This window comes from Periophthalmus magnuspinnatus, chromosome 3, assembly GCF_009829125.3.
Source record: "Periophthalmus magnuspinnatus isolate fPerMag1 chromosome 3, fPerMag1.2.pri, whole genome shotgun sequence".
Classification (NCBI taxonomy): Eukaryota; Metazoa; Chordata; class Actinopteri; order Gobiiformes; family Gobiidae; genus Periophthalmus; species Periophthalmus magnuspinnatus.
In genome coordinates this window covers 18,293,926-18,303,184 of record NC_047128.1, presented here as the reverse complement: position 1 = coordinate 18,303,184, position 9,259 = coordinate 18,293,926, and positions in this window count along the sequence as shown.

The following is a 9,259-nucleotide window of genomic DNA, read 5'->3' as shown; positions in this document are numbered from 1 at the left end:
CCTGTCACTATAATCACTATATCGACTTATCGTTCAATATATGAAACCTGGAAGAATATATTTTGTGGCTCAATATTATTATTATTATCATTTTCTTCACAAAAGTGGGTGATTTGAGGTATGTTTGTTGTAATATGATAAGATTTCAGCTGTGGAGGGGTGAATAAGTCCCCTTTTAAGTACTAATTGGTGGCATAAAGTTGTTTTAATATCATCGTTTATTGCAATATTCCTCTATAGCGATATATCAGGAGTGTACTCGGCGTTACCTGTGAGTGAGACTGGAGGCTGTCAGTCCTCCCTCTTCCGGACTCTGGGGCTGCATGGTTCTCATCTCCGGGACAATAAGGGAAGAGCTAACAGCGCCGCTCCACTCACACACACTAAATCTATCTCCCCCTCTAAACAGCTCACGATTTATTATAAACTCACTACCTGGACCTGTACAAAACCTTATGCGATGCAACACACAGAGCTCCCCTGCACACTGAAGCCACTCCACATATCTAATAATGACTACTTGTATCAACTAAATGCTCATGATATACTCTTATTTCAGAATTGTACTATTATTACTATGACATAAACTTGCAGTGCGGTCTTCCAAACAAGGGTTTACAGTGAGATGAGATGGTGTTTGTGCAATACGTGGACCTCAAACACAATATTTACAGTTACATTTTAGCACTTGTCTGAAGGATTGCATAATTCTATTCTTTTTGTAAAATTGCCAATGACATGATGCATTTGTTTTGTTAAATATTAGTGTTATTTTGTATGCTCCAGCCTTTGAAAAATAGGCTACTGACACAACTTCTCATCAGTGTTTAAAGCAGGCCTATACTGACCTTTTAGAGCTTTTACCATGTTATAGTTGTTTCTTCTTCTTAATTACCTTCCTCCCAAAGTTGTATTTAGAGTGATTCATGAATGTTTGAGTAATCTTTATTCTTCTGTATTCGAGACGTCTGCTCACGTTTTTACTGATGCCGGTACACGCCCACTGATCTTTACTTACTTTGTTCTCCATTTTTTTTCTTAATTGATCATATGTGTAGGATTTGACAGCATCACACTTTGATTATGGTATGAGAAAAATCTGCTAGCCGCTAGTGTGATCTGCAGCTATCCATCGGAGGAATCGACAATTACTCTTTGTTGTGATGACGTTTACGGTGACGTCAGCTCTCATTGGGCACTGCAGTCTGAAAAAAATAGAATAAATCGAGGCATATTTCTGATATAATACACATACATATACAAATACATTCAATTTATTATAATCTAACTAAAATTTTAACTTGCAACCTGTTGTAATAAGGGTTATTTAACATTATGTCCAATTAAAGTATATCTGAAAACTTAAACTGTAATTTTATACTTCAAAAATAATAAATCTAATTTAATGTTCTGAAATACATTTCTGTAAATAACTGACACAAATGAGACTGTAGATTTCAATTCCCTCTACTATTTAAACCACATAAACTGAACTGCAATAGTCCAGTCTCTTAAAAAAAAGAAGACAAAAACACCCACCAAATGCATGGATCTAACGGAGTTGACAAAAATGTGTGAACACTGCTGTAAACTGAACACCATCCATTTTCTTCCGCTTATCCAGAGCCAGGTCACGGGGGCAGCAGGCTAAGCAGGGACTCCCAGGCTTCCCTCACCCCAGACACATCCTCCAGCTCGTCCGGTGGGACACCAAGGCGTTCCCAGGCCAGCCGAGAGACATAGTCCCTCCAGCGTGTCCTGTTTTTTTACCCAGATGAAAACAGATGTTACAGGCTTAACACTGACCATACTTCACAACACTGACAATTATTTCACTTTCAACACCCAAACTAATTATAGGAGAGGAAAGTCCACTCTCTTTGTTTGCATATGAACATGATTGGGCTATAGAAAGATCTTAAGTGACAACTGACAAAAAATGACATGAAATGAATCATAATCTAGTCTATGATACATTTCTGTTACGAAGACTGAGAATTAAATGTTTAATTCTTTAATTCGTCGACCTAAAGTGTGAACTCCATCACTTTTTTAACTGGATGTAAAAAATATTTGCGTTCTTTGTCTTATATGAATATATATTATATCAAACTTTAACCATGAATATTTGCGTTCTTTGTCTTATATGAATATATATTATATCAAACTTTAACCATGAAATGGCAATTTAACAGCTTTCAAAGTTCATAACTAATATTTTATTGCACATTTAGAGGCTAAAGGTAGATTTGTCAACTCCATCAGTGATTGGTCAGCTCCATTAGATATGAAATCTGACGAGTTGACTGTTGACGAAGTTGACAAAAATGCACGTTTTTCTCTGTTAAACATATAAAGTACAATGCAGCTAGCTTCTTTTTGTTTGTTTGTTTGTGAGCTGCATTAATGACCTCACTAAGGGCTTAGACTCACTCCAGTACTGTTTAAATGAATGTATCAGTATGGAGTGGTACTGTTGTTTTCAGTAGAGTAAGGGTAACAAATAGGACCCTCGGTGATTCAGATCATGTTATTACTGCCTGATTTAATGAGGCTTTTGAAAATATCTGAGTTGACAGAAAGATGGGGCACTACTTTGACAAGCTGAGTTTTGAAGAAAAATATTTTCACATGTTTACTGTTAGCATTTTTTTTTATATATTTAAAGTATTTTAATCAAATGCCATTTTATTCACATAAATAGTTTAAGTAAATAGTTTTTAACTGTTTTTGAGAAGGTGAGCACTCTGAACCCTGACGGAGGACACACAAAATTGCACAGAATTCAAAATTTCAACATTTTTAAATACCGTACGTCAAAAAATATTTTCAAATAACTAGCTTCAGTTTATAGATAACTCTTCTTTATTTAACTTTATATGTATGCTAATTATGATATTTTGAACACATTTTTCTACAAATTGCTTTGAACCATTCCACATAATTTTATAGCTGTAGCTTGATATCAGATGCACTAACCATAATCCATAATCACATCCTGGAATGTTGTTTGAGTAGGATCACTCATCTATACTCTTTGACTTATGTTTGTCATTGACTTCCAGTAGCCATATGTTGTTGACCATTATACCTAAACACAACAAACATTAACTTAAGAGAGGAAATGCAGTATCCACATTTGCATTTTAGCTGTGAGGCACTGGGCAGGAGAAGGAGCGGAGAAGCAGTGAGCAGAACTAATTTCATCAAATATTAAACTGGGTAAAAGAGGAGAACTTACTGCACTGTGCGGCAGCCATTTTGTGAATACTGAAAAGAAAGCCATTTTGACAGATCTAATAAAACTATGTCTCAGTGTACATTCCCACTTTCACCAATAGTTACAGACTTTGGGAAGGATCTCTGGAGGAGCTTGGAGTAGAGCTGCTGCTCCTCTCTATTCAGATGAACCAGCAGAGGTGACTCTTGGTTCTGTTTTGCGTGCTTGAATCCTTCTTGCAGAGAGAACCAAGGAAGACTTGGAACACTGGTTTATAATCTGTTTTGGGAATATCTTTTGGATCCTGTTGGAAAAAAACTGAACTGGAGTAGATTGAAAAAAGATGATAAATAATTTAAAGAGTTGGTATTTTACTTCTATGGGGTATTATCAGATAACACACAGCATAATTAGATCAGTATGTTATCTTTTAAAAGTTATATTGGCCAAAAACTACGTATTAACATGCATTTTTGATGCTCTGATTCCCCCCTCCCTTTACTCCCCCTTCAGAGTGCACATAATCAGCGTGCATCACACTTATGAAACTACTGCACGTTGCATCAGGTTTGCGAAGTTGTCCATTTGAATCACGCTTTGTATATTCATGGCGGGTTCAAATAGGCCCTGGAAGAGATTGCTAAATTACTCAAACATGCATGGATGATATTTAAAATCTCTTCAGGCTTGTTTTTCGATGAGGGAACAATGTTATAACATGGTAGAAAGCTCCAAAAAGTCAATTTTGCATGATACATCTGCTTTAAATATGCACTGTGTAACTTTTATGATGTCTAGTTTGAAATTAGGATGAGCATCTCTATGTAGTAGAATAGGAATAATCAACAAATTCACATGCACACCAAAAACATTGGTAAAAATGTTTTGGTTTTACTTTCAAACAAAAAGTTAAAAACCATGCCATGCGCCTTCACAAAAACTACCCCAATTATGAGCGAGTGTTCCTATGTTTATGTTTAATTTATTTATTAATCCCTGTCACTCCAAAGGCTTTTAGATAGAATACATATCCAAACTTTTAAGAAACAAAACATTTTTCCTCTTAAAAACAAAGTGATCTAAGTGTTCCATATATATCTCCACCCACCACCCGTCACCCCCACCCTGTCTGCGGTCTCCAGAAGTTTCACCTGAATATTTGGGCAGGGGCAGGTGCAGCGTTGAAAGCCGAGGGCCGTGAACACGGATTTGGGCTAAAGTGAAGTGCATTACCCGCGGGCATCTCCGTACTGGTGCTGTGGCGTACTTAGCAGCATTCATAATACATGGTGCCCTCCCCGCGGCGCCCAGCCTGTCATGGCCTGTTCGCTTCCACAAGCTCGCCCAGCGCTCGCCTGCCCCTAAGAGGACCGCCCCGCTGCATAATTCACGAAGCGCCCGCTGTTTCTGCCACAGCTCCAATCAAATATACAACACACTCACTTTTCAATGCAGTTTTTTGGGGCAATGGAAGATGGTCCACCAGAGACAAAGAACTCAAACTTTGCAAACTTTTATGACGTCAGAGATCGGATGACAGCGCTTCATTTTGACAAACAATTCAAATTTAGGTTTGATTTTTTTTTTTTATAATTGTTTTTAGCTTTTTCAACAAAATCTTATGCTAATTTAGTAAACAAAATCTATAATTTTATCCATCCATCCATCCATCCATTTTCTTCCGCTTATCCGGGGCCGGGTCGCGGTGGCAGCAGTCTAAGCAGGGACTCCCAAACTTCCCTCACCCCAGACACGTCCTCCAGCTCCTCCGGTGGGATCCCAAGGCGTTCCCAGGCCAGCCGAGAGACATAGTCCCTCCAGCGTGTCCTGGGTCTTCCCGGGGCCTCCTCCCGGTGGGACATGCCCAGAACACCTCCCTAGGGAGGCGTCCAGGAGGCATCCTGAGCAGATGCCCGAGCCACCTCAGCTGGCTCCTCTCAATCTATAATTTTAGTAGAAATGAATGTACCGATACTTTGCATTGACATCATGCTGAGGGAAGGGGGGGCGGGGTCTGCATGTATGTCCGTGGTGGAACGTTCAGCAGCTACCATGGTGGCACAATGCACAAATTAGCAATTACTGCCAAATAAGTTGTAATGTAGTCTGGAAACTCAAGAAAAAAAAATACAATATGAACATTCTTGGTCCTGTTTAGGTGTTTGATTGAACAAAAAAGTTGAGAGCGATTAACTGAAAAAACTGATGGCTAGCTTGGAACTATAATGTTAGACTATTTGAGAAAGATGCTCTTTTAACAGCACAAGTTAACTCACCTGTTGTAGTTTCGATAAATCAGTTCTTTTTGGTCAGATTATGTTAAACCAAAGCTCAGATTGAAATCTAACTTGACTAACGGAGCTTCAGATAGAGCAGTGCCTCTAGTTAGCTTCACCTCCCCCCATTGAATGTTGATGATCAGCTGCAAAGTATCAATACAGGCCTATCGTAGCCTATTACTTCATGAACATTCTGTCACATTGATCCTTGGACAATGTTTTGGCATGCAAGAAAATAATACACTAAAGAGGGAGTTTTGAGCTTTCTACCATGTTATAACTTTGTTCCCTCATCAAAAACATGCCTTTCATGTTTGGGTATTTTAGCAATCTCTCCTGGGCACTATTTGAACCCTCCTTATGGTTAGATGTAAGATTCTACACAATCCTCAGCCCACAAGCCTACATCATCCATGCTCCCGTACAACAATTCTCTATAAATATACAATGATGCATAACTATCCACAACAACTTGTCAAACCTAATGCGATGTACCTAATGCTGATTGTGTTGTGATTGTGCACTGAAGGGGGAGTGACTTAGCGTGGGGAGCAAAAGGGAGTGGAGACCAGGGGGTAACATGGTGATCTAAATATGTTATGTGTTAGCAGTTAATACCCCATAGAAGTAAAATACCGTCTCTTTAAAAAGCCTATACGTTATTTTGAATCATGACTATTCTGTTTCATGTAGTTATGGTCCTCATCCAACAAAATGCCTTTTATTATTATTTATTTTAAATCTTCCTGAACTTGAAGAATTAAAACATTTTTAAGGGGAGCTTGGATTTAGGTTTTGAGTTGTCATTTTATTTTGTTTAGTCTTTATTAGTCCAAAATGTCTATAGTTTTTGCCAGTTTATCAGTGATCTTCTTAATACCGTGCATACAAAATATACAAGTTAACCCCTGTAGTCCAGTTCATAAAGTTGACTTCTTACTTCTGTAGACGTGAGCGTGCTGGATCAAAGTGTGTTATCAGAGGCCGTATTGTGCTAAAGAGCCCGATGAGGCAGACAAAAAGCCCATTGAGGCCAGCTGTGCAGGTCAAGGTGACTGGGGTCAGCACATGTTTAAGACAGAGAACACCTGCTCAGAGAAAAACCACCACTCCTGATTCACACTCACGATTACTGCAGACTGCATCACCACATCTCAACATATGGGATTTTATTAGTCTGTACTTTCTTATGGTAAACCAGTTGAATGATGATAAATTGGTCTATTTTTATGCGAGATGACACAACCAGCCACATTATTATAACTGGAGAGGGCAAGGTCTTACAATCACGACTGGTTTGGTCCTAGTTTAGTCCTTATGTAGACTTTGTTAGATCCTGTTCATGGTTTAGTCTTTGTCTAGTCCAGGTTTATTTCTAGGTTTACTCCTAATTAGCTTGTAGTGTCTACATATGTGTGACTTTTACTCATATTGGACAAGACTTGAACTGCCTACAATCTAGCCAGGAAGGGACAATCATCCCTTTGTTGTCCCATGTAGTACCCATTTTTAGAATTAGATTTAACTATGAATCAAAATATGTTGTGAAATAAATAAATATCCATACATACATAAAGTAGAATCATGTTGTCATACTTCAAATATTGCGTAATACTTCAAAAAGCGTAAAAATCTGGAAATTCTGACCCCATGTTTCCGCTACATTCCTGCAGAGGACTGATGATCTGCGTAGTGTTCTGTTTGCTTAAACAAAAGGCAACTGGTTCAAACCTCAGCCAAGCGCAAACCGTTGTTGTGTCGCTAAACAAGACACTTCTGCCCCCTTCTATCAATGCTGTGCGGTGATCAAGCCGTAAAGACCTATATCAACTCTACATGCAACTGGTCCATATGACAACTTTGAATCAGTATGAGCCCTTCAAAAGCATTCGACCCACACCAGTTTGTGAGCACCCAGTGAGCCCCCAAAGCACCGAGCACCCACACAGCCCCAAACCAGGTCACTGACTGGCCTCACTGACTCGCACAAACAATCATTATGAGCTGCTCGGACAGAAGGACAGAGGGACAGAGGGACAGAGAGATATTGTCTCCACTCGGACTCATTTTCAGGGTCATGTTTGAGGACATTTGGTCAGTCAAGTGTACAGGTCAGGCTGTATGAAATTAAATTAAATTAAATGAATGCTTGATGGTATATTAAAGAGCATCGAACACTAAACAATTTAGACACTATAGATATTACAATCCAAGCTCTAAGCCTTCATTGTAATTATTTTTTATTAAAACCTAACTGCGTAACAAAAAAGTGAACCAAAATGTGTAGGTGTTTTTATTGCACTAAAAAGGGCTTATCTCCATGGAAATCTTCATGCCTGGAATGTTCCACAGTACAGCATAAAACCTTCCCAATTATGGCATCACTTTCCTATCTCCATGGATTGCAACCCACCCCAAGAAATGTTACGCAATAGGGCTTTTATGCTTAGGCTCATTTTTTTTTTTTTTTTATCATGTCAGTGTTAAATTGACCAGAAGAACATTGATTTGTGAGTTGTAATTTTTTCCCATTTTAAGTCAAACACCTTTCCAAACTTTCTACATAGAGTTTATATGTGACTAGAGTGGATAATGCTGGTGAATATAAAAAATAAATTGGTGTTTAAAGGTATTTTCCAAACTTTGAAAGAGTTCCACCTCTGTACCAGGCTCCTACATCCCTCTTCCTCTTAGTGCCCCTCCATGGCTGGGCCTCCTGTCCTCAGCTCACCTCTGCTCCTCTGCAGGGTCATGGAGGGAGGTCTCACAGCCCCCACTGTGCCCTGCCCTCAGCTCCTGCAGACGGGCACAGGCTGACAGCTCAGGCCCTCTCCTGACCCCAGCTCTCAAGGACTTCTGGTCAGAGGTCAGATCAAATGGCCACACTGTTGACATAAGGATGATAACTGACCTGACCAGACGTGAAGACTCAACTTCAACTCTCGACCAGTGAGCAAGTCTAATATTCCATACACTGAGGTATCTGTTAACGTAATGTAATGGATGACAATTTGCCATTTTGTCCAAATATTGTACTCCTCATTTCCTCCAAATCCAAGTGTTCTCTTTGAAACTTAAAGCAGATTCTGAAAAGCACATTACATTATTTTATTTATTTAAAGTGATTGTATGTAACTTTCTGGTGGTGGAAAGTCAACTGCATGATTCCATGGAAATAGAAAGTTAAAACCATACTTCAGAACATTCTTCACAGAGATAGACGTGTTTTGTGCCATACTACCCAAATTATAGCCAACATTTCCATGGAAGCAGGAGGAGGCCCTCCTCCAGGCAAAATAAGAGTCAGGTGTGAAACACAGAACACATGTTTTTATGTATTTTTCAGTGCAATAAAAACATCCATAAAGAAAAAAAATGTAGTCTATTTTTTGACAAAAAAAAAGGCATTCTGAGACTTATGTAAATTCATTCATGTAGGTTCATTATGTAAATTCTCTAGTGGGGGCTGTGCTTGTCTCTAAAGAGATGTTACTGCTTTGCCTGGAATGTTACACTATATGGCATTAAACTTATCTATCTGCATTCATTCAATTATAGTTTATTCATTGCGAAAACACATATACACAAAACTTCTGTGCGTGGGGTTGAGTCACCACAGACATGACTTCTAACTTGGCCTGGTAGCGTCACCTGCAACTTTAATGTCATATTGTGTAACATTCTAGGCATGTCAAAGGAGATAAGCTGTACCACCAGAAATGTTACATAGTGTATCTTTAAAACCAAGGAGATAAGCTGT